This window comes from Pinus tabuliformis, chromosome X (assembly GCF_031772625.1).
Source record: "Pinus tabuliformis cultivar Carrire ecotype Pingquan chromosome X, CPIR1, whole genome shotgun sequence".
Lineage (NCBI taxonomy): Eukaryota > Viridiplantae > Streptophyta > Pinopsida > Pinales > Pinaceae > Pinus > Pinus tabuliformis.
Window position 1 is genome coordinate 1315876754 of NC_142308.1, and position 26967 is coordinate 1315903720.

General features: G+C 35.5%; 1 pseudogene; it reads right to left on the reverse strand.

Annotated features, from left to right (window-relative positions):
• Positions 1–2010: 2010 nt before the first annotated feature.
• On the reverse strand, positions 2011–24432 carry LOC149144931 (GDSL esterase/lipase At1g28590-like; annotated as a pseudogene).
• Positions 24433–26967: the final 2535 nt, after the last annotated feature.

The window sequence follows — 26967 nt, forward strand, 5'->3', positions numbered from 1 at the left end:
CAGCAACTAGGCCTGATTTAATGTATGTTGTTAGTTTGATTTCCAGATTTATGGAGAGGCCAAAGGAGGCACATTGGCAGGCAGCAAAGAGAATTTTGAGGTATGTCAAAGGCACCAAAATGTTTGGAATTTTATATCATGCCTCAGAACATTCAGATTTGGTTGGATACACTGATAGCGATTGGGCTGGAAGTGTAGATGATCGGAAGAGCACCTCCGGTTATGTTTTTCATATGGGTTCAGGAGCCATTTCATGGGCTTCTAAGAAGCAATCCATTGTAGCATTATCTACAGCAGAGGCTGAATATGTGGCATCCATAACAACAGCATGTCATGCAATATGGATGAGAAGGATGTTGAGAAGCCTAGGCCAAGAGCAGGCAAAAGCGACAGTGGTTTTTTGTGACAATAGCTCTGCTATTGCTTTGTCAAAGAATTCAGTGTTTCATAAGAGAACGAAACACATTGATACAAGGTTTCACTACATCAGAGAATTAGTGAACAATGGAGAAATTGTCCTAGAACATTGCAGGACTCAGGAACAGGTTGCAGACATCTTGACAAAGCCACTGGTTCAGAAGAATTTCGAATTTTTGAGAAAATGCTTGGGAATGAGCGAACGTGCGGCTGTTAAAATTAAAGGGGAGTGTTAAATTTGTAATTTTAAACAGCGCGGCAGTTTTGGTAAAACCACCCCGGTCTCCCCACACCGCCTTTGGCAAAAGGCTGTTTCCGTATGAAGGGCTCCGACACAATCAAACTCCGCCACGCGTCCCTTGTACAAACGCCAATACCGCCTGCTCCCTGGCTGTTAAAGATCGTTTTGTTTGCCCGAGGATGGCTTGCGAACCTCGTCGGATCAGCTCAGCGATTTGATCGCGCGTCCTCAGCCGTTGATTTCCCGAATGTGCATTCCGCCTGCGTCAAATCGAAATTTTGCGTGGAGTGTTTGGTTTTGTGTTGACCGCCGTAGGTGATGAACTTATGGTTTTTAATGTTTTTACGTAGACTAGGTGGAGGCGCCTAAAATATCGTTATGGGCATATATTTAATATGGTTATGGGCATATTGTTATATATGTTTTTTATATATGTTTTATACATGTTGTAAAAAATAAGTCTACGTGCAGCAGTTTTGTGTATTGTGCCTGCGCACGATGTGAGTGTGATTTTTTTTGTATGTGTGTAGTCCCCGTGTGCAGCGGTGTATGTAATCTTTGTGGTATATGTTGAACGCACAGCAGTGCGAGATATCAAAAAAATGGGGATGTAATGTTTTAGTTCGCCATTGTAAAACAGAGGAACATCATGAAATTCCTTTTGTAATATCCACAGCAGTGGAACCAGAAGCAAGTGAGAAAGAGTTCTCCCGGTGAATCCCTCTCTGCGCAGAGGATGAAGTTTGTATCAGTTCTTTTGTTTTAAATCAATAGAAGTTTTTTTTGTGACTGTGTAATGGACTGTTCTGAGTTAATTAGTTTTTAAAAGCTTCCCTGTGTAAAGATTCTGGACAGAGGAAACAGAGCACTGTCTCTGTGGTGGTTATTTTGTTTGTTTTTGGTATTTTACATCAAAAATACCCAACAGTGGCCTGCCCGTTAGCTTAATGTTCTAAGCGGACAAATAGCTTTTATGGCATACACTATAATGGTGATTTGGAACTGAACTCTGTTTAGATAATTTCAGTTCGGTACAAACAAAAAATTAAAAAACCAAATAATCGCTTATACAAGAGTGCGTTTTATCCACGTAGTCAGACTGAATTGTATATATATATATCAACATTCCAACTCTGAAATGTTTTCAAAATTGTTATCTAAACCCATTAATATTACCTTGGAAGCATGCGAAACTCCTAAGCACTCACAACCATGTAATCATGTACTTTGTGCATGTTCCGTCCCTTCAAAAACTTATGCAACAAACTGAGTAAAACTGTGACGAAATCCAGGGAATATGTTATTTCATTGGTATAAAGGAAAATCTTTACATTGAGTTTACAGTTAATTTCTTAGTCGAGGGTGGCGTTTAGAGATAGAGCTCGAGGGGGAGTTATGAAGCTCCCGTCCAGGAACAATTTGGCTATCTTTCCGTACGCAGCATCCGTCAAATGAACACCATCCCAATTGAAATATTGTTGAGGATTTGCGCATGCAACTGCTCGTCCTACACCGCACCACATAGTCAGATTGAAATTATATCGACCACCAACTCCACAACATGTCCGTAGAACATTTTTCTGCAGCCCTGTATCCACGCACTCACCCGCGTTCCATTCCATTCCATTGAACGAAATGAATGGAAATGGCACGAAGTGAAATGAATTAATTCGAGTTTTGATCAAAATTGGGAATATGTCAAAATTCATTACTGTTGAGAGCTATAAATCCTGCAGTTTAATTTTTCTCCCTTTGTTTAAATTGCTTACCGAAGGACTGTGGAGACTTTAAAACATTGAGGGCCGCTCCGTAATAGTCTGCAAACACAAATTTAACTTGTGGATGTTGAAATTGCAAATGTGCAACTCGCGCTCTGAGAAGATGATTGCCCTTACTGGCGAAATTGTTGAACCTTCGCAGACACCCCAGTTTGTCCAGCGGTTCTCCATTTCGTGATGAAGCTGAAGCATATAGTGTTAAATATGACGGTGAACAGCCAATGGGTAAGTTATTCTGAACTAAAATCTTCCTTGCGCCGCCCACTGTAATGAGTGTCTGCAACAAACTCACAACACAATAAAGAGCTGATATGTACAGACACAATTTTGGATTTAATGAATCAAATAAAAATTATTAAGACTCAAACTCACGCTAACCCTAATCAGTGTCTGCAACCAAATACCCATCACAGCCAGCAGCTGGTATGTATAGACATATCTTTGGATTTAATGAATCAAATGAGATTTATCAAGGCTGAAAGTCACCTTGAGCGCTTTTGCGATCTTTTCCACTACTAAAGGGATGAAGGTATGCACTTCTTTCATTGGCCGACGCTGAAAGAATGGATAGTTGTAATCGTTTCCGCCGATCTCCCCCATCAGAAACAACGCATTCGCAAAATGCTTGTCACAGTCTGCATTATATAATTCATTAATACTTTAGGAACAGAGCAAACAACTATGCTCCAATCATAACTCAAGTTGATGAGTTTGAAAAGGTTGAATTCATAAAGTATAAACTCATATGAACTCTCGCTACGGAGGTAACACTTTTTTTTTGCTTTTAAATATAAAAATATAAATTTTTAAAAGGATGGAGTTGTTTATGGAGGTGGAAAAATTGTTTGGATTGTTAAAACAGGTTGGAATCTCAGTAAAAAAAATTTAAAAATCTTGTAGAGGCACTGTTTGAATCATGTTTTTGATGGTGGAAATAGATTCAGCCCCATCAAAAACTTGTGGACAACCTGAAATTTTGATGTTTAACAAGTGTAACTTGGATTTACAAAAATCCCTGCCAGATTTTCTCAAAATATAAATAAAATCTCCATGACTTTCCAACCCAAAAAAAAGCAGTCTCAAGCAAAAAAAATGATTAAAATTTAATTGCACATAATTTGCCAGTAATTGCATGTTTTTAAATGTATAATAAAGTCAACATTATTATAAATTATACATGAGTTCTCCTAGATTTAAATGTATTATACATTCTGAGTTTTATTTGGCTCACAGTATGAGGTACGCGTAATTCTGTCAGTCTTGCTTTTTAAATAGAAGTAAAAACATAAAAAATATGTTTTAAATAAAAAAATAAATATTGGTTATAATTAAAAAGAAGGATTATGTTGTAAAGTAATTAGAAATTTTTATGGTAAAATTTTTATTTGGTTTTATATATATTGTATTTAATATTTAAAAATAAAATTTAAACAATGAAAAATAACATATTATATTTTACATTTTAAAAAAGTTTGTAAGATAAATTTATATTGATAATAAATAATCTGAAATTATGATATATTTAAATATATAACAAATTCACAATTATAATAAATTATAAGTGAACTATGATAAAAATACATTCCTAGTAATAATGAATTCATATTAATATGTTGTAGATGTGTATTAAAAAAAAAAATCTATAAACTAATAATCTATACCAATAAGAAATTGAAATAATAAGAAAAATGTTAAACTGGTTATCAATTAATATATTTAAAGACAAGTTACAAAGTTATATATTAACATTACATATAAATAATAGATTTTCTTTTAAATTATATTTTTATTTTATAATCTATAAGAAATAATTATATATATATAGTAAGTTTGGTAGGATTTTAGGATTTTGTTTTATAGGTTTATTATTTACTCTGCTACAAGGAAAGTAACACAAGATTCAAACTCAAAGTCTCTGATTCCATGAGACTTTATGTCACTACCATCACCAGTTAAGTATTTAGTATAATTTATTAGTATAAAGGAATAAGAGATACACATATCTATGTCATATCAAACATAACACTTAACCTTACTATAAAGTGCAGATTCTACTTCTCCTAATTTAAAAACTTAAAATATATATATATATATATTCACTTAAACAATATTATACTTAATTATAAAATAAAATATTCAATGATAGAAAGCATAGATAAACAAATATGTAATTTCTTTTATAAATATTTTATATAAAATGAAAATTAAAACCTTTTACCTAAAATCAATATTAAAATATCTTATTATAATCAAAATTAAAATATTTTTTTTAAATGGGATATACCAATAAGAATTAAAGCTTTAGGCATAGTAGGTTAGGTTGCTGACCTACAAATGAAATGATTTAATGTTAATGAAATTATCAATACCGATGCAATGATGTTAATGAAATTAAGAATGGGTAGCACTAAGAAATTAGTGATTAATGGTAAAGTAAAACATGTGAGCAAATGCAAGTGAAACAAACGATTTGGTTTCACTGAAACAAATTGTTTGGTGACAAGAAATAAAAGTCGCAGAAAAAGAAGTGGCAGTACCTCGGTAGTTTTCACATATCTTGCGTCTTTGCGTTAGAAACCAATTAATCTGAATATCCAGTGAATACGGCGTCAAAAGCTGTCCTATATTCCTCACTTCGAAGAAATCAGCCTTCAAGGCTGAGGCTCCAGCCACTGCAAAGTTAACACCAGTGGCGGCGATTTTTGAAGTATTTCTTACCCTCAGATACGGTTCTTTGTGCTGCAAAACAAAATTTTACGAAATGAAAATAAAATTGAACAGACAAGAACATATATAAACATTAAGAAACCCAATTATTTTCAGAAGGTTTGAACTACGGACAGATGTAATCTACGATCAATCGCCCATCTGAGTACAGGCCTGTTGCTTTGCGAAAATATGTTTCGCCGTAAGGCAGATCGGCAAAATTTAGTTGGTTCAGATTACGCCCCCCAGCAACTGCCGCCGCTAACAAATTCCCCGTATCTGCCAGAGAATCTCCAAAACTGTAAATGGTGCTGCAACAGCCACCCACTTTTCCAACAACAGCATAACTTCTGGCTGAATGCTGCAGGAACAATATTATCACTGGAAATAACACAATATTCAGATTTATAAACTTCATTCTCAACAATATTATCACATACAATATCAGGATTCACCAACTTTATGCTGGCATGTTTTTCTCAATCCTTCCTATTGTAATATGAATCAGCAAATTAAAAGAACCCGACTGGGATAATAATCTTCGGGCAGTCTTTTTCTTAAAAATTGTCAAAGATTGAAAAATGAGAAATCAAAGCTTCTAAAAAAGGAGGCCATTGTGCGATCAAAGTTTCTTTTAAGAATCTTTTTCTTAAATAATAAAGAATGAGAAATTAAAGCTATTCAAAATACACGACTGTCCTAATAATACTCATTAAACAATTGTTTTTCTTAAAGAAGAATGAGAAATCAAAGCAACATAGTATAAACAATGCAATTGCTTTCCTCTCCTACTGAATATATCAAGGCATGGTCAGCAATTTCGGTGCCACATAATTATAGACTATGAGTGAGCCTAACAGAAAAATATTTGCTTGCAAAGTCATATGTTCGAATTCACAAGATAGAATATACGCATCTCCCTGAAAAAATTGTTGAATAAAAGAACAAATAATTCAGCTATATTCACTAGCTTCCATTCCTCAAATTCCCTGACTACAACGATGACGTTTCAGCCTTCTATCTTCTGTTAAAAAACATAGCACATGCCAAGTAACGAGGAGCCCACTTTGGTTGAACACATTTTCCATATCTTCCTTTCCTGAAATTTGCTAGTGGCAAGGATGACGCGTCAACCTTACATTCTTTGTAAAAACAGGAGGCGTGCCGAAGTAATGAGGCACCCACTTTAGTTGAAGTAATACTCAAGTACATTTGTGGCTGACTGGTCATGAGACTGTTCTTCAAACCGGAAGGCAACAATAATACGGTAGAGAAACAATTTAAATTTCACTGGCCACCTAATTACTAAGCAGAGTAGGAGAGCAATTCAACACGTCTGCTAAAACACCAAATTACTACTTATGAGAAAGGGAAAATATAGTGAAATTAATATATAATCATATCGGCAATGTCTACGTGGGGTAGCTCAAGTTGCAGTCGCAGTGCAAATGAAGTCTCACCGAACCAGAAGTCTTGGGTTCAATGTTAGAAAACTAAACAGCGATTCTGCATGCGGAAAGAACTGAAAAGAATCACTGAAACTTAATGCCCAGGCATACGAGTTACCTCCAGCCATTGGTGATGTTTTGATGAAGGCCACAGTCCACTTGCATGCTACTTCTTCAGCACTCCAGCTTCAGCTTCAATCCTAGCAAAAGAACACAAGAATTCTGAAGGCACTTCGGAGCTCTGCTATCTCAGCTAAATGGTGTAGAACTGAAGGGGGTTGAGAGCGGAGCTTGGGGACCAAACAGATGAACATATAGCTAAGCTTCCATCAAGCTTCTAAATGCTATGTGTTAGAAAAAACACAAATCAAGGTAGAGATGAGATCGAAGTAATGGACCACTTTAGTAGCTCCCAATTATTAGTTTAGTAATTGCAGTTGATTTTCTTAACTTAAGAAAACTACTGCAGTTGGTTTCCATAAGTTAAGAAAAGCTGCAACTCCATAAATCAAGGTAGCTTTTGTGTTAAATTAATGGAGCTTAACATTCTCCCACTTGGTCCATACTTCCAAACTTAATGTCTCAACTTAAAAACCATTGATAATCTGTATTAAGTAATAGATACATGAATCATGGCGATAAGTCCTCTAATGACGAGTATTACCTTCCATGTATTACTATGCATTTATTCTTATTATAATTTATGTGGCAACAATTTCTTAATGAATAAACCCTATGTTTATTCTTGGTCCTTCTTAAATGAATTTTCTCAAATCAACTTAAGGTGCACATAATATGAGAAAAAACATCACAATAATTAAGAATTTCATTAACATTGTCCATACAATGAAAAAACTGCATAATGGAACCAAGTCCCATATTCAATACATGATCCTTGAAATTAACTGTGGCATGCCCTTAATCAAAGGATCATTAATCATTAACTCAGTGCTGACGTGCTCAATGACCACTTTATTTTCTTTAACACGTTCCCTTATAGCTAAAAACTTAATGTCGATGTGTTTATTTCGACTCCCACTTTTTTAGCCATAAAACCAGCAGCTAAATTATCACAATATATTCTCAATCGCTTAGATATAGAATCCATAATTCTAAGCCCAGAAATGAAATTCTTAAGCCATACACCATGTAAAGCAGCCTCAAACAGGATATACATAAGCATGTAGTCTTTGGTCCCATGAAGGTACCTCATTACTTTCTTTGCAGCTCTCCAGTGGTCTAAACCTGGATCATTCTGACATCGTCCCAACATTCCCAATGGGAGCTACACTTGGTGAACAATCCTTCATCCTGAATCTCTCTAAAATTTTATTAATATAGGTTTCCTGTGACAGACCCAAGATGCCTCAAAATTTGTCTCTATGGATCTTAATGCCAATGACATAAGATGCCTCACCCATATCCTTCATATCAAAACTTTTAGAGAGGAATTGTCTCACCTCATGTAGCAAACCCTTATCATTGATTGCTAGCAAAAGGTCATCCACATATAAAACAAGAAAACAAATTTTACTCCCACTAACCTTCAGGTATATACATTGATCCATAATGTTTTCTACAAAACCAAAAGAAGAAATTACACTATGGAATTTCAAATACCATTGGCGGGATGCTTGTTTTAAACCATACAATGACTTCTTGAGCTTGCAAACCAATTGCTCACCATGACTAGAGGGGAATCAATGAAGATGTGTTATTCATGAAGAAGTGTTATCAATCATTAATGAAGAAGTGTTATTAATCATCATCTTTTAATACCAGTGTGAACATGCATTGAATCATATGTGACATTGTTTTGTAGTAAAGACCATTAGACAAAATACCATTCCCTACATAATCAGATTTATAGAATAGACTGGAAGAGTTTTTTTTTTTTTTTTTTCTGAAAATTTTAAGGAATATCCAAAGGGTACAAGCCTTGAAACTGAGATCAAGTTTCTAGAAAAACTTGGAACATACAGGTCTTTTCTAACTCCAAAACAAAACCACTACTTAAAGTTAAATAACATGTTCCTATAGCTTCCACATGCGAGCCCATCTTGTTTCCTGATAAGATGCTTTGCTCACTTCCCACTGGCTTCCTTTGGTTTTGCAAACCTTCGCAAGGAATTCGAAATGTGAATTGTTGATCCAGAATCAATCCACCATGTGTTAATATTAACATTAACCATATCAGATTCACAACAACCAAACGAGATTACTTCCTCAAGTTCGGGAATGTCAGAACGAATTTCAGAGAAATTTGCAGGTTGTACTACTGCATCAAAATAAAGAATCACATGCTTATGTTGAGGCTTAATAAACTTTCATGTTTTACTAATGTAAAACATGGTAAAAAGAATTGAATCAAATGACATGAAAATTGCCTGTGGGCTAAATTTTCAATTCAAGCAGATTCAATAAAACTTTATGAACTTTCACGTTTTACCAATGTAAAACATGCTAAAAGGAATTGAATCAAATGACATGAAAATCGCCTGTGGGCTAAATTTTCAATTCAAACAGATTCAATAAAACTTTATAAACTTTCATGTTTTACCAATGTAAAACATGCTAAAAAGAATTGAATCAAATGACATGAAAATTGCCTGTGGGCTAAATTTTCAATTCAAACAGATTCAATAAAACTTTTATGAACTTTCATGTTTTACCAATGTAAAACATGCTAAAAAAGAATTGAATCAAATGACATAAAAATTGCCTGTGGGCTAAATTTTCAATTCAAGCAGATTCAACAAAACTTTTATGAACTTTCATGTTTTACCAATGTAAAACATGCTAAAAAGAATTGAATCAAATGACATGAAAATTGCCTGTGGGCTAAATTTTCAATTCAAGCTGATTCAATAAAACTTTATGATCAAACTTATTAATTCACAACTCCTATGGGTAGGTTATGAAATTTTATCCTAATTAATCACATAAATATAATAAAAATTCCTGTGGGATAAAATTTATTATATTCAGTGTAATTAATTACAATTTAATGTCTAAATAATCTTTATGTGATCTTGCCAATCAATATATAATTTTATTTAATTAAAGATGCTGTGGCTACTCTCTAATTAATTAAAATTACATGGATCACTAGACATTAATTTTGTTGCATAAACAAAACTTAACCAGAGAGAAAAATAATGTTTACTGAAAGGAGTAAGTTAAAATGACATTTTAATAAACTCCATATAACTGTAATATTTTTCCAGCAAAATCAAATTTACATTCCTTAATCTAACTGTCCCATAATTTATTTAAGACTAATTCTTAAATTAATTACAAAATGGGCTCTAAACAATTTGCAAACAAAACTGCAAATTTGAAATATTATTTTATATATATTATGGCCTTCTGTCTATCAAAAGGAACCTGCAGTCTACAACAAGTAAAACAAATGACAATGCAACAAGTAAAACAAATGAGCACTGCATTGTCATAGACATGACCTAAAATCCATTCATGGGAGTATTGGAAATAAATAACAGCCACGCAGGCCCATCTGCGATCAGATCCAATAGCTTGTCAAGAGAAACTTTAATATGTATGCTAAAAAATGATCAATGTAATTACGTTGTATGTGAATGCAGTAATTAGGCTATTTAGGCATAGGAACTCTTAACGCTGAGAAAAGCCAGTCTCAACAAATATATATACACATACACTAATCAAACCTGTTAGGCATAGAAACTCTTCAAGACTGAGAAGATCTAACTTCATCGCACCATGTATTTATTCCATTAACATTATAGCTAGCCCATTCTGGGTGACAGAAACTCCCAGGAAAATCGTGAGAAAAGCCAATATCATTTATTTCACCATACTTACTGTGAATCCAAATTGCAGAGGACCCATGGCTACTATCAGTGTACACAAATAGCAATAGCAATACTCCCTCTAAACATCGTAAAAAATCCATGGGTTCTCCTACTTTTCTCTGGCATTGATTTCTGCAGGAATGGCTGCTTGGAACCATCCGTGTCATTCTCCAAATTCTCCCCATACTTCATTATCGCGGCTAAATCCAAAGAAACGTGACAACCCAATATTAACACAGACAAAAAAAAATTAAAGAAACTGATGATATGCAGAGCCGAATTTCTACAGATGAGAATTCAAATCTCAAAATTGCAGGTCGCTTATGCAACACTTTTTCAGGATTGCTCCTCACAGACAATGTGTCAAAATAAGATCACCAGCGTTGTTATGCCAGCAATGTGTATGCTCTATTCAACATGAATGATATACATGACGCACTGGTTATTCTTTGTCTTAGTTATCTTCAGGAAAATTTTAGAACATCTATTTATATGATAACAAACCCTTATTTCTTGGACTATACCTAATCATTGTAATTGTTGTATTATATAAAAATATAAGTAAATCCAAATAAAATCGTAGAGTATTGTATCGATAAAAAAACTTACTTGATGTTCACAGGTTTGCAGTCAAGTAATTATAGTGGCATAGAATTTATCTACCATACTTTTGATTCCAATTGGCTGACAACATATATATATATTCCTCATACTCTTCCATTTGCCAAATCTGGATTACGCCTAAACAGTTTTGGGGAAGGCCACTTAATACGATATTATAAACACAGCAAACAGCGGCAGCGGGATTCGAACCTATATGTCTGGGTGGTTAACCACACAGACTTCAAATCTGTTGGGCATCGTCCGCTCAGGTTCGAACCTTAGCGACACTGCTATTAATTTAAAAATTATTACGGTAACGGTAAACCTATTGAGTGCGCTGAAATCTCATCCCCAATGCCGATATAAGACGAAGAATATGACATTGGCATAAAATCTGAACCGTCTATTCAATCAAATGCTTTACGGAAATTCATGAACTGTGTAACAAAAAACCCGAAGTTTCTCAATAAAAAAAACTTGCCAACACAGTATGGAGTTTCTAATGAGATCTGTAGTGTTACAAACTTCAGGATTGAATGCCTAACACAACGAGATAGTGATAATTCACATGGTATGAAAACCTTCGACCAGGGATATGCCGCCTTTTATTAGTAACTTTCTTATGGAAATCTTCAATCAAAAGTGTACTACTTTGCTGGGATAATTGCAATTTAGAAACAATCACACATGAGAACTAGCTTCATCTTGGAGGATTCTGCCATTGCAATTACATTAAATTACACCTACTCGCAGTGTCTCAGTAGCTTGGGCAAAAGGGCCAAGATCCAGTGAGAACCGGACAGGCGAGTTAATCAAACTACAAACCTTCACATGAAAATGAAATAGAAACTGAATACGTATGCGGGGGGAGATAAGGTCATGACTTAACCAGGGTTTTGTGCCGGCTAACCGACGGTTAGAGAGTAATACAAACGCTGGTCAACTCGGCTCATGAGATTCTATTGAATTTCTAATTCGATGATCCAGTTGGAGTCGCATGTATGTTATGCAAGGTATGATGATCGACATCAACACCTTTTCGCCCAGAACGGACTGTCTCTATTCGACTGAAACATTGGCATGTTCCGGCTTTTAGTCAAATGGGTTTCTTAATCGAGTACAGTCTGATGATTTCATGATCAGGTGGGAAACGCACATTTTAAGAGACAACTGCCATGTTGCAGGCGAGATAATACCATCATCGCATGATACAAAACGAAGCAGAAGCAAAAACAAATCATGAACATGCTTATATGGGAATTTGAGAAGCTTTGTTCTGACATGCGTATTATGTATCCTTAAAAACCCCATCAACAGAAAGATCCAATATGTGATCTTACTGATATGAAGAAAGCTCCAGAGATCGGGAATGTTATTCAAAAGCAAAATTGATTTCATTCGCCGTAGTGGCCACTTCCACAACCGCAATACAGGATCGAGCATCCGGCTCAAAAATTGGTACGGCAGGGGTTCTCGAAATTCGTTTCTTGGCCAACATAAAGCAAGGCAGAGGTAAAAGGGCTCTGATACCAACTGTTAGAAAACTAAACAGCGATTCTGCATGCGGAAAGAACTGAAAAGAATCACTGAAACTTAATGCCCAGGGATACGAGTTACCTCCAGCCATTGGTGATGTTTTGATGAAGGCCACAGTCCACTTGCATGCTACTTCTTCAGCACTCCAGCTTCAATCCTAGCAAAAGAACACAAGAATTCTGAAGGCACTTCCAAGCTCTGCTATCTCAGCTAGATGGTGTAGAACTGAAGGGGGTTGAGAGCGGAACTTGGGGACCAAACAGATGAACATATAGCTAAGCTTCCATCAAGCTTCTAAATGCTATGCGTTAGAAAAACCACAAATCAAGGTAGAGATGAGATCAAAGTAATGGACCACTTTAGTAGCTCCTAATTATTAATTTAGTAATTGCAGTTGATTTTCTTAACTTAAGGAAACTACTGCAGTTGGTTTCCATAAGTTAAGAAACGCTGCAACTCCATAAATCAAGGTAGCTTTTGTGTTAAATTAATGGAGCTTAACATTCAAATCTTGGGCTACCCTTCCCCATAGCAAGGTGTGTAATGGACATGAAAATCAGAAAGTCCTACCAAGCTTACAAAAAAAATATATAATCATATGGGCAAACGATCTAAAACAGCATCAATTTACAACCCATCCAAATTATAATCGAAACGCATGTTGTGTGTCTTTCCCATTAGCTTAAGAGTTTATCATGATTCTACTGACGTCCTTCCCATTAGATTCATGTTCTAAGCTTAGGAATAGCTTATAAGGTATATAGTGGTGATTTGAATATGAACTCTGTTTAAATTTTGTCGGGAATTTCTGGTTATTCCAAACAAAATACAATGGAAAAATCCTCTGTTTCCACTATTGAGAATTTTCTGATAAATTCTGAAACAACAAAAATATGAACAGAGAGCAATACTCTGTTTTCTGATAATTCAAAAACACAAGAACAGAGCATAAAATAATACTCTACTTTGCCTCAGGATCAAAAACTGATCAAAATAATACTCTGTTTTTGACACAGAAAAATACTCTGTTTTTAACTCAGAAAAACAGAAAAATTCGTTCTCTGGAAATGGTGTTGCATCAACACAGTTTTTTTTCAGTTGCTGTAACTTGTGTTGCAGCAACGCTGTTCGTGGTGTTGCAGCAACGTAAATTTTTGACGTCAAGTATTTTTTGAGTTACGGTGTAACAACAATAGGGATTTTTGACGTCAAGTATTTTTCGACTTACGGTGTAACAGCAACAGGCAAAAAGAAACTTTTATTTATGATAAACTAACTGATAAAATAAGTCTTCCTCACGTAGAGGGATCTTCACAAAATATTATGCTAAAGAGCATCTTCCTCTTGACAAAGGGATTACAAGAGGAACGCTTCAGTTCCACAAAACAACTATCTCAGAAAATTTCAGTACTGCTGTGCAATACAAAAAAAACTCTCTTGTTCTACACTGTTGTGTGTTACAAAAGGACTTTCAATCTATTCTATGTTTTTCTACACTGCTGTGTCTGCATTTTATAGTGCGGTAAAGGGTCATCACTGCTTTAACTTACTGATGAAGTCTCTGTTGCTCATGATTAACAGATTTGATCTTTTGTTGTATTTGTTGAGTCGGTGGTGATGAAATCTATGACTGATAAATGCTACGTCAGCTCGAGGCTGGTTCTTTTTGTGTTTCAGCCGTTATGCCCATTAATACGGTTGTTGAAAAGTAATGGTGTAGCGCTGGATCTGATCTTCTTCCTTCTGGAAACACAAAAATAATTAAAGAGTGAAAATATGGTAATTGCGGTGATTTAAAAGATCGGGAAAAAATGTGGGGCGCCGGATCACGACAAATGAATAAAGTAGCTGCTACTGTTCTGTTCACTGCAGTTGAAATTATAATTTCAACAGTCCCCTTTAATTTCAACTGCTGGGTTATCAGTCATACCCAGAAGTTTCCTTAAAAACTCAAAACTTTTCTGATCCAATGGCTTTGTCAGAATATCCGCAACCTGTTCCTGAGTCCTGCAATGTTGTAAAATGATTTCTCCATTGTTCACCAATTCTCTGATGTAGTGAAACTTTGTGTCTATGTGTTTCGTTCTCTTGTGGAATACAGAGTTCTTGGATAATGCAATAGCTGAGCTATTGTCACAAAAAATAATTGTTGCTGTTACATGCTCCTGGCATAGACTTCTCAACATTCTCCTCATCCAAACCGCTTGACATGCAGCTGTTGTAGCTGCCACATACTCTGCTTCTGCTGTAGACAATGCCACAATTGGTTGTTTCTTGGAAGCCCATGAAATGGCTCCTGAACCTATGTGAAAAATATAACCAGATGTGCTTTTCCGGTCATCTACACTTCCAACCCAATCACTATCTGTGTATCCAACTAAATCTGAACATTCTGAAACAGTATAAAATATGCCATACCTTTTTGTACCTTTAACATACCTCAAAATTCTCTTTGCTGCCTGCCAATGTGTTTCTTTTGGCTTCTCCATGAATCTAGAAATTAAACTAACAGCATACATTATGTCTGGCCTAGTTGCAGTCAAATACATGAGGCTGCCAACTATGCTCTTGTACACACTAGGGTCAAAATCTTTGCTGTTGTCCTCTTTGCTGAGTTTTAATCCCATCACTGTGGGAGTGATTGCTGCCTTGTTGTCCTGCATGTTAAATCTGCTCAACACTTCATTTACATATTTTACCTGTGAAATAAAAATTCCATTTTTATTTTGATCTACTTCTATTCCTAAGAAGTATCTCAGCAAACCCATGTCAGTCATCTCAAATTCTTCTTTCATGACTGATTTGAAATTTTCAATGAGGTAGTCATCATTACCTGTAAAAATCACATCATCAACATATAACACAACAATTAAAATTTTACAGTCTTTTTCTTTGATGTAAACAGTGGGTTCTCCCTCACACTTCTCAAATCCGTTTTCCAGTAGATAGGAATCTATCCTACTGTACCATGCTCTTGGCGCTTGCTTTAGCCCATAAAGAGCTTTCTTCAATCTGCAGACTTTGTGCTCTTGGCCTTTCTTTTCATAGCCTAGAGGTTGCTCAATGTAAACCTCTTCCATTAATACTCCATTCAAGAATGCTGACTTCACGTCCATTTGGTAAACTTTCCATTTGTTTTGTGCTGCTATGGACAACACTGTTCTTACTGTTTCCATTCTTGCAACTGGTGCAAAAGTCTCCTCATAATCTCTCCCATACTGCTGCTTGTATCCCTTGACAACAAGTCTTGCCTTATGCCTTTCTATCTTTCCTTCAGCATTACTCTTGGTCTTGTAGACCCATTTAACTCCAATGAATTCTTTACCTTTTGGTAGCTCAACTAAATCCCATGTCTTATTTCTTTCTATGGCATTCATCTCATCATCCATAGCTTCTATCCATTTCTTATCTTTAATTGCATCTTCGAAATGAACAGGGTCATCAACGTGACAATACAAAGCAAACAAAGAATTCATTCCTTCATCATAAATATCACTTAAATTTCTGAATTTCTTACCTCTTTCATTCGGTGTGCAAGTGCTTGTAGATGCACTTGAATTTCCTCCTTGTGGTGTGCTTGGAGAAGCACTCTCATTTCTCCTCAAGGGTGTCTCTTGCTATTCTGTTGTTGGCGCTGCTGTTTGGGGATGTGTTTCAGCCAACTCCTCATCATCATCATCATGAGACAAACAGTTTTTAACATTAACTGTTTTCTCTATGCTTCCATCCCAAGCTTCCTCTTTAATAAATTGAACATCTCTGCTCACAAAAAACTTCTTGGTGGATGGGATATATAATCTGTAAGCTTTGGATTCTTCACTGTATCCAATGAAAATACATTTCTCCCCTTTGCTGTCCAATTTCTTCCTTAGCTGATCTGGAATGTGTGCATAAGCCACACAACCAAAAACTTTCATGTGGGTGACTCCTTGTTTTCTCCTACTCCATGCTTCTTCTAGCACTTTATTCATTACTGCTTTTGTAGGACATCTATTCAAAATATATACTGCACAGTGTATAGCTTCAGCCCAATAATCATTTGGCAAATGCTTTGCCTTCAGCATGCTCCTCGCCATATCCATGATTGTTCTGTTTTTCCTTTCAGCAACTCCATTTTGTTGCGGGGTGTACCTTGCTGTAAATTGCTTATGAATTCCATTTTCTCTGCAAAAACGTAAAAATTCTTTGGAAATATACTCACCTCCTCTGTCAGTTCTCAAAATCTTGATACGCAGCGCACCCTGATTTTCTACAAGTGCTTTGAAATTTTGAAATTTTTCAAACACTTCACTCTTATTCTTCAGAAAATAAACCCAAGTCTTTCTGGTAAAGTCATCAATAAATGTTTGAAAATATTGGCTGCCTGCAAGTGATGGAGCTTGCATCGGTCCACATAAATCTGAGTGGATAATTTCTAAGGGTGCTTTTGCCCTTATGCTTTTCCCAGTTGGAAAACTTTCTCTGTGTTGTTTTCCCAATATACAACCTTCACAAAGGCTGTCTGGCTTTTCTATCAATGGTAATCCTCTTACCATTCCTTTTCTACTCAACAAATTAAGACCTCCAAAGTTGAGATGTCCAAATCTCAAATGCCACAACCAATTTTCATCCTTTGGTACGCTTTGGAGAGCCTCTTGTGTCACTGCTGCAAGTACTTCTTTATTTTTCAGATCTGCCCTTATTCTGAGAGGGAACATCCTATTCCTTGTCATCTTCACTTCAGAAATACAATGTTTGCTGGGTAATCTGTCCATGATGGTGCATACATCATTCTTAAAGAAAACTTTATAACCCTTCTGAACAAGCTGTCCAATACTCAAGAGATTACACTTCATTCCAGGAACATAATAAACATCTGCTATGGTTTTATTTTCACCTTTCTTTGTAAATATTTTAACTTCTCCTTTTCCCATAACATAAATTTTACTATCAGTCCCAAGTGTGACTTGTGATTGCACACTCTGATCTAAAGCAGAAAACAAGGCTATGTTTCCTGTCATATGGTTGCTGCAACCAAAATCTAGAAACCATATATCCTCACTGTTTGTTTCAGCCATATTACAAACTAATGACACATTATTTTGACTGATATTTTCTCTAGTGATATTTGCACTAGATCTATTACTCATATCATGCTGCTTCTTCCTACATTCATTTGCATAGTGCCCATATTTTTTACAATAATAACATTGGACATTGGATTTTTCATACCTTTGTCCTTGAGCATGAAGTTGTCCACTTTGTTGACTGCTGCCATGGCCTTGGTTCTGATTTGGATTGCTGCCTCTTCCTTGAACGTTTGCTGGACTGTTTCTTCCGCCTCTGTATTAGCTTCTGCCTCTTCCTCTCTTGTTTCCTCTGCCTTGACCTCTTCCTCTTCCAAATGACATCTGGGTCTTGAAGGCTTGCTCTAGAGATGAGTTTTCATTTCTACTCAACCTCTGCTCATGTGTTATCAGTGATGCATGAAGTTCATCAACTGAAAAATTTGAGAGATCCTTTGTCTCTTCTATGGTGGTGACAATCACATCAAACTTTGAGGGTAGGCACCTCAATAGTTTCTCCACAATCCTCCTTTATTCAAGAGTTTCTCCATGAGACCTTATCTGTGTGACCAAACCAATTGCTTGTGTGAAGAATGAGTCAATATTGTCTGACTCCTTCATACGCAGGTTCTCAAAATCTTTCCTCAGCAACTGTAGTTTTGCTGTCTTCACTTTCTCCATGCCTTGATAGGCTGTCTTGAGAGTTTACCATGCTTCTCTGGATGTCTTGGATGCTGCTATCCTCGGAAACACACTCTCATGCACTGCTTGATATAAGAATACAAGGGCTTTTGAGTCCTTCTTCTTATTTCTCTTCAACAACTCTTTCTCTGCTTGAGTTAATCCAATAAACTCTTCTTCATTTGCTGACTCTTCAAATCCATATTCAACAAGTTCCCATAAATCTTGTGAGGAAAACAGGGCTCTCATGGTTATTGCCCAGTAGTCATAGTTTTTCCCATTGAATTGTGGGAGCTGGGTATTAAACATACCCACGCTGGTGCTGGCCATTCCTTCAATACTTTACTGTGTAAAAAAAATCAGTTAATTGTCTTCAACAGCTACACAAAAAACTAATCTGAAAAATACCTTGACAGCGTTTTCGCTCTGCTGGATAATCTACTGCAGCAAGAAATCTTCTTTCAACTTCTTTGATGTCTTCAAAGAGCTTGGACAAGCTCCGATACCATGTCGGGAATTTCTGGTTATTCCAAACAAAATACAGTGGAAAAATCCTCTGTTTCCACTGTTGAGAATTTTCTCATAAATTCTGAAACAACAAAAATATGAACAGAGAGCAATACTTTGTTTTCTGATAATTCAAAAACACAAGAACAGAGCATAAAATAATACTCTACTTTGCCTCAGGATCAAAAACTGATCAAAATAATACTCTGTTTTTGACAAAAAAAAATACTCTGTTTTTAACTCAGAAAAACAAAAAAATTTGTTCTCTGGAAATGGTGTTGCAGCAACACAGTTTTTTTTCAGTTGCTGTAACTTGTGTTGCAGCAACGCTGTTCGTGGTGTTGCAGCAACGTAAATTTTTGACGTCAAGTATTTTTTGAGTTACGGTGTAACAGCAACAGGGATTTTTTACGTCAAGTATTTTTTGACTTACGGTGTAACAGCAACAGGCAAAAAGAAACTTCTATTTATGATAAACTAACTGATAAAATAAGTCTTCCTCACGTAGAGGGATCTTCACAAAATATTATGCTAAAGAGCATCTTCCTCTTGACAGAGGGATTACAACAGGAACGCTTCAGTTCCACAAAACAACTATCGCAGAAAATTTCAGCACTGCTGTGCAATACAAAAAAAACTCTCTTGTTCTACACTGTTGTGTGTTACAAAAGGACTTTCAATCTATTCTATGTTTTTCTACACTGTTGTGTCTGCATTTTATAGTGTGGGAAAGGGTCATCACTGCTTTAACTTGCTGATGAAGTCTCTGCTGCTCATGATTAACAGATTTGATCTTTTGCTGTATTTCTTGAGTCGGTGGTGATGAAATCTATGACTGATAAATGCTACGTCGGCTCGAGGCTAGTACTTTTTCTGTTTCAGCCATTATGCCCATTAATACGGTTGTTGAAAAGTAATGGTGTAGCGCTGGATTTGATCTTCTTCCTTCTGGAAACACAAAAATAATTAAAGAGTGAAAAGATGGTAATGGCGGTGATTTAAAAGATCGGGAAAAAATGTGGGGCGCCGGATCACGACAAATGAATAAAGTAGCTGCTACTGTTCTGTTCACTGCAGTTGAAATTATAATTTCAACAAATTTCAGTTAGTTGCGAGTTCTAGTCAATTTAATAAAAACAAATCAATGTGTTGTACACCACTCAGCTATATCAACTTAGTCAAACTGAATTATATATATATATATATATATATATATATATATATATATATATATATATATATCCTTTCATGAAATTTCAGCCAAAATTCTAATGTAAACGAATGGATATTACCTTAGAAGTATGCGAAATTTCTAACATTAAATTATCCGGTGATCAAATACTTACAACCATGTAATCATGTAGTATGTACTTCATCCAGGTTCCCTTATCCTAAAAAACGTATGCAACAAACATAATAGTACGATGCTGAAATCCTTGTTCAAAAATGGGGTATCTTATATCATTGGTATAAGGGAAAATCTTTACATAGAGTTTATAGTTTATTTCTTAGTTGAGGGTGGTGTTTAGAGCTAGGTGGAGTGAGGGAGTTGTGAAGCTCCCATCCAGAAATAATCTGGCTATGTTTCTGTCAGCTTCGTCCATCAAATGAACAGCATCCCAATTAAAATATTGAGTATTTGTGTATGGAACTGCTCATCCTACCCTGCACCTACCCTGCACCGCATACTCAGAATGAAATTATATCAACCACCCACTCCATAACACGTTCGTAAAACTATGGATTCAGAGGTAAATCTTTCCCCTTTTTTGCATTTAAATATAAAATTTACAAATTTGATTCCACATAAATCCAGTTATCATAGATTCAAATGAATATAACTTCTCAATTATAATAAAGGATAGCTAAGCTCACAAATTAAAAGAATATGAAAATTATTAGACTTGTAAGAATAACTATTTCGTTGCATGCCATCTTCCACCATCAATGCCTCACCGCACACTGCGATAGCTCTTCAAACTCCAAACAGTCACCACAGCCTCATCACACCACCTCTGCTGCTCAGACTGGAAAGGCCAAAACCAATTTGAATGTGAAGGGGCAACACTACCTAGAAAATTGATTGTTTACTTGATGTAACTGAATTCATTTTTTAGATAAATAGAAAGCATCAGCCAGAGGGGGAGATCATCCACTCTTGGCTTTCTTGTTTGTCTGTAATTAAACAACTGTAGCTGCGGTTTACTGTGTTCTTGGTATGTTTTGTACCTTTCATCTGGTATCAGAACTAGGATAAAAGCTATCATTTCCACCATGAAATATTGAGTGACGAGCAATAAGATTATGGAAGGGCACCATAAATCCATTGCTCTGTGACTATTCCTTCAAGAAATCGAAAAAGTTTCATTTTCCCCTTTGTCGTCTCTTCAATCGCTGATGCCATTGTTGACAAATTCGTCGAGCTAATATACATCAAAGAGTTTGGGACTCTACGTAGCTTTATTGGTAGTATTTATGAGTCGGTCTTTGGTATCGGTTGAGAACTGATCAAAATTATCGGTATATCCTTTGTTGAAGATATAAGTATACAGGTTATTGTAACTATTATCGCTATAAAAATTAGAACTGTATGTATCCTGAAGTATTTTAGCAATCCTGGAGAAGATTTTATTTCACGCTGTTGGCCATTATTTTAGAGTCGGAGGAATCTAAATATCATCCTTCTTCAACGCATAGATACTGTCGTGGGATTCGACCATGAAATCCTCTTTGGCTCGCGCGTACTGCCAAGCAAGGTGGTTCCAACTTAAGTACTTCATACATAGTGGACCGAACAAATGCCATTTTGCCAGAGCCCTGTCATTGATGACAATGAGGTGAGCGCACCTTCAAGTACTTCGAGTAGCGCTAAACCATCACCGAACTGTGTGTAGATTTCTGTGAGATTTTTCTGACACTGCAAGATTTATAGTCGAGCTTTTGAAAGTAATTTGTTGGCAGCAATGTTATGAGGAAATTCTATGTTGGTAATTAGGGTACAACTCTATCAAATTGGACCTATTGTGAAATTATGCAAGTGTTTTTTTATGATAATAAAAAAGAAAAAGAAAAAGCACAGTTTTATTAAATAAATATCCTCTGAGTCTGTGCATTACAAGGGGTTGAATTTAGCATTTTTATATAGTCGTCGGAATGAAATAAGAAGTGACGCCCCATTCTTCTCAAGGTTGTCTAGAAATTATTTAGGACAGACATTTCACATTTCTGTGTTTTGATTTATGAGAAAAAGGTGGAACATTAGCCCTAACAGTGGCTGCCATTTTTTTTCTTTTGTGCAATTATTCCGTAGTATTTTAGATTCACTTATCATTGCTAGCGAATAAATCTAAATTTCCATCTATAGCCATATTGTGAAAGTAATCTTACATGATATCTTAAGAATTGAGTCTTTTTTTAGAGACGGTGACAACTACCAATATTACGCAGTCATTTGTTCATATTTTAAATGAGAGAAACTATGATGCCTGGTTTATTCGAATGAGAACATTGTTGCATTCTCATGATTTTTAGGGATTTTTTACTCATGCGTTTTGAGAGCTTCCTAATCAGGAAATAAATATGGCTCTTACAAATATTGAATGAAGTTGTTGAAAGAGAGCAAAAAGAAGGACAATAAAGTTCTTGGCCTTATTCAACAAGGTTTAGATGATGTGATTATTTCAAAAGTTTCAAGTAAAGAATCTTGGAGGAAGGCATGGGGCACCCTTTAATCATGTTATCAGGGTGTATAAAAAGTGAAGAATGTAAAGTTGGAGAATTTGAGAAGAGATTTCGAGAATCTGAAAATGAAAGAAAATGAAACCGTGGATGTTTTTATGACTCAAGTAATGAGTGTTGTTAATCGATTAAGACAGTATGTAGAATAACTCTCGAACAACAGAGTGATCAAGAAATTTCTTCAAAGTTTGTCAAAGAAATTTGAATAGGTTGTTGTATCCATAGAAGAGTTCAAGGACACAAGTCAAATGAAAATGGAAGAGTTGACTAGTTTGTTGATTGCACATGAATTCAGGATGTCTAGATATGATGATAGCATGGTGGAGACTGCCTTCGAAACTCAACTCCAATTTATTAGAGGAAGATAGAGAGGACTATCGAGTAATAGAGGAAGATGTGGCATAGTAGCTGATCAAAGATGTCGCGAGATAATTATGATCATGAAGAGAAATCTCAACAATGTCTTTCTAATTGAAGGGGGAGTAACAATAGAACGTGACATCGAGGAAATAAAGGGTACGACATGTCTAAATTTCAATGTTATTATTGAAAAATATACGTCCATTTTTCTAGTAAGTGTTTGAAGAGGCAGGTATATGTTGGTGAGAAATCTACACACATGTCAGAATAATCTGAGGATAATCAAAAGACAATGTTTATGACTTGTAATGTGAACGAAGGATGTTCTAATAATATTTTGTTCTTATATAGTGGTAGCAACAATCACATGATGGGAAACAAAGATTTGTTTTCCAATGTAGACAATAGTATTCATTCTGAAGTCAAGATGGATAACGATAATAAGGTGTGCATTAAAGGTAAAGGAATGATTGGTGCTTATACTATAAATGGTGAGAGAAGAACAATTTATGATGTGTAGTATGCACCTAGCTTAAAATGCAATTTATTGAGCATTGGAAAACTCATAGAGAGAAGGTATAGAGTGTTCTTCAAGAATAATGTGTGCACTAACATTGACCAATATCCAAGAAAATAAAGGATAGTAAAAGTAGAAATGACAAAGAATAGGATGTTTCTGCTTATAATGAGAAATGACTTGTCTCTTTCCTTGAATGCTTATAAAACTAATATTTATGATGAATCATGGTTATGGCATTTAAGGTGTGTTCATTTATTATTTGGTGGTCTAGATTTGTTGTAGAAGAAACAAATGGTGAAAGGGTTACCTAGTATTCAACAACCAATGAGCTCATGTGAAAGTTCTATACATGAAAAAAATCATAAACATAAATTTGTATCTAGAGTTTTGTATAGGGTGAAATCTCCATTGGAGATTGTTCACACAAATTTACGTGGACCGAGGTAAACACCTTCTTTAAATGGTACTGTTTACTTTCTAACTTTTATTGCCGAATGGGGTTGAGAAACATGGGTTTATCTTATGAAACAAAAATCTAAAGCATTTTCTATATTTAAAATATTTAAAGCTATGGTTTAAAAACAAAGTGGAAATCATATTAAAATTTTGAGATCAAATAGAGGTGGTGAATATATGATAACATGATTCACTGATTTCTTTCAACTGCATGGAATCAAGAGGTAGTTACTGCACGTTATACTCCACAACGAAATGGAATAACTGAAAGGAAAACTCTGATGGGGACAAAATTCTGGGGTGAACCAAAATCCCATTTCCCCAATAAAAATCATTTGGAGGCCTGTTGGTTATGGGCCCATGAAGCCTTTCAGAAACTTCTCATTGTTCCTCATCCACACACGAGCTTTCTTTTCAAGCTTCTTTGTTGCTATTTCTTCAGTTGCAGATTCTTGCTGCCACTCTTTCTTCAACATCTTGCCCCCATCGCAATTACTCCAACCGCAAGAAAGTTTACTTGCAACCAATCCTACAACAGCTATGCTATTTTTCATATTGCCCATCACATCAAGGCTCCTATCTCGACCGTGATCCTAGTCCATATGGTGATCATGTTCTAGTCTCTCATGACTACCATGACATTGATAGGAATACTTTCTCTCCTTGATACCTTCATGGAACCCAGTCGATGGATCCAAATAATCACCATTGCACTCTGTTTGAATGTTTTACTAAATCTGTTTTTTTCCCTCACAACTTTCTTTGTGGTCAAATACTCCTGAGACTCCTTCATGCTTCTTTCCTAAGAAAACTTCCCAGAACTCCTCTTGTGTGCATAATCCTAGGGTTTCGACCCTCCTCGGTCATAATTCCTATCACCATTCAACGTTCCAGTGATGTTGGAACAGATTTCACATTTGTCATAGTCCTGTTCACTGTGCAAGATTCAATGAGCCTTAACACAATAATGGAAGGAAGTTTTAGGTTAGAAGGGCATTGCAACGAAGCTGTGTGGTTCTGTGTTGTTGCTTCTTTAACTGCTTCTAGATTCACATTCGGTAATGAACACAGAAAGCTCATGTAGTCTTCGAATTTTGCTAGAAAGACAAGCCTCGGATCCAGAGCCGCTACAACATTGATAAATCTACCTCCATAGTTGATGGGGACGATTCAGGGAACCCTCAGTCCCTGCCCCATCCTTGTCTCTGCTACCACTCGGCTCTCCTCCACGTGCACATGTTCTCTCCTTTTTCTTGATGCCTGAACAAATTCTTTATGCATACATTCAATTTTAATTTAATTTTAAATGAAATTAGTTAATTAACCAAATTCTATTCAAGGTTGGCTGGTCATCCATGGGATTGTCCACGTGTCTTATTTCTCTAATTTTTTTCCGCTAAGGTGTTCGGATGCCCCTACATCAAAATTGAACTATTATGAATATGACTCGAAGTATGTTTAAACAAACACATCTACCAAATGAATATTGGGGAGAAGCAATAGCTTGTGTTGTTTATATTCTTAACAAAAGTCCAATTAAGAGCGTGAAGAATCAATTTCTCAAAGAATCCTCGAGTGATAAGAGTTGTAATATATCTCATTTAAGAATTTTTGGATCTGTTCCTTATTCACATGTGCCTAAATAATTAAGAAATAAGTTAGATGATAGAAGTGAGAAATGTATCTTAATTCGATATAGTGAGGAGTCTGAATCGTATAGACTTTATAATCCCATCACCAAGAAACATATTATCAATAGAGATGTTGAGTTCAAGGAAGAAGAAGCTTGGGATGGAGGCACATGTAAATCTGTTGGACAGACATTTGTATTATCTCATGGATAATAATGAATATGAGAAACAAATACAAGGTGGACAGTCGATTCCATATACACCTGCTACAAGCACTTTAGCAAGCCAATCACCCAGATTGAGTATATTACAATTAGGAACACCGTGAAATCAAGAACATGGAAAACCATTAGGTTATGCTACACAACAAACAACAAGACCAAAGGTAAGTAATGAATATAGTCCTACAATAGCTACATTAAAGAATAGAATTAAAGGTCAAAATACTAGAAGTTTCAAGGAATTGTATGAGAAGAATGATGAAATAGATCAAGTTTCAAAATTGGAATTACTTGGATATGATCCAATCAATTTTGATGAAGTTGTGAAAGAAAAGTTTGGATAAAAGCCATGGACGAAGAAATTGGTGCTATAGACAAAAAAAATACTTGGGAACTTGTAGATTTGCATGAAGGTAAAAATACTACAGGTGTTAAATGGATTTACAAAACTAATGTGAATGCTGAAGGTGGAATTGAGAAACATAAAGTAAGGCTTATTGCTCATGGGTTCAGTGAACAACTTGGTATTGATTATAATGAAACTTTTGCACCTGTAGCCAGACTTGACACAGTAAGAATGTTATTAGCTATTGTTGAACAAAATAAATGGAACATATATCAGATGGATGTTAATTATACGTTTTTAAATGGTTTTCTAGAAGAAGAGGTTCATGTGAAAAAATCTCGTCGATATGAAATTGATGGTAAAGAAAATAAAGTTTATAAATTAAAGAAAGAATTATATGGATTAAAACAAGCACCCCGAGTATGGTATAGTAGAATTGATGAATATCTAAATAACACTGGATTAATTAGAAGTCCAAGTGAGCCAACTTTTCATACAAAATTAAACGAGGAAGGTAAAACCTTGATTGGGTTCCTATATGTGGATGATTTGATTTTCACTCGAGATCTCTCTATAGATGATTTCAAGACAAGTATGAAAAAAAAAATTGATATTACTAGCTTAAGTGTAATGGAATATTTTCTTGGTATTGAAGTAACTCAATTTGAAGATGGGATTTTCATTTGTCAATCTAATTATGAAAAGGATATATTGAAAAGGTTCAGGATTGAAAAATGCAAGCTAGTTGTAACCCCAATTGCAATTGGTATAAAACTCAATAACGATGACCAAGGTTTAGATATTGATCCAACATTTTTTAAGAAATTGGTTGGAAGCATTATGTATTTTTCTGCAGCAAGGCCCGATATAATGTTTGCTCTAAGTTTAATTTCCATATTC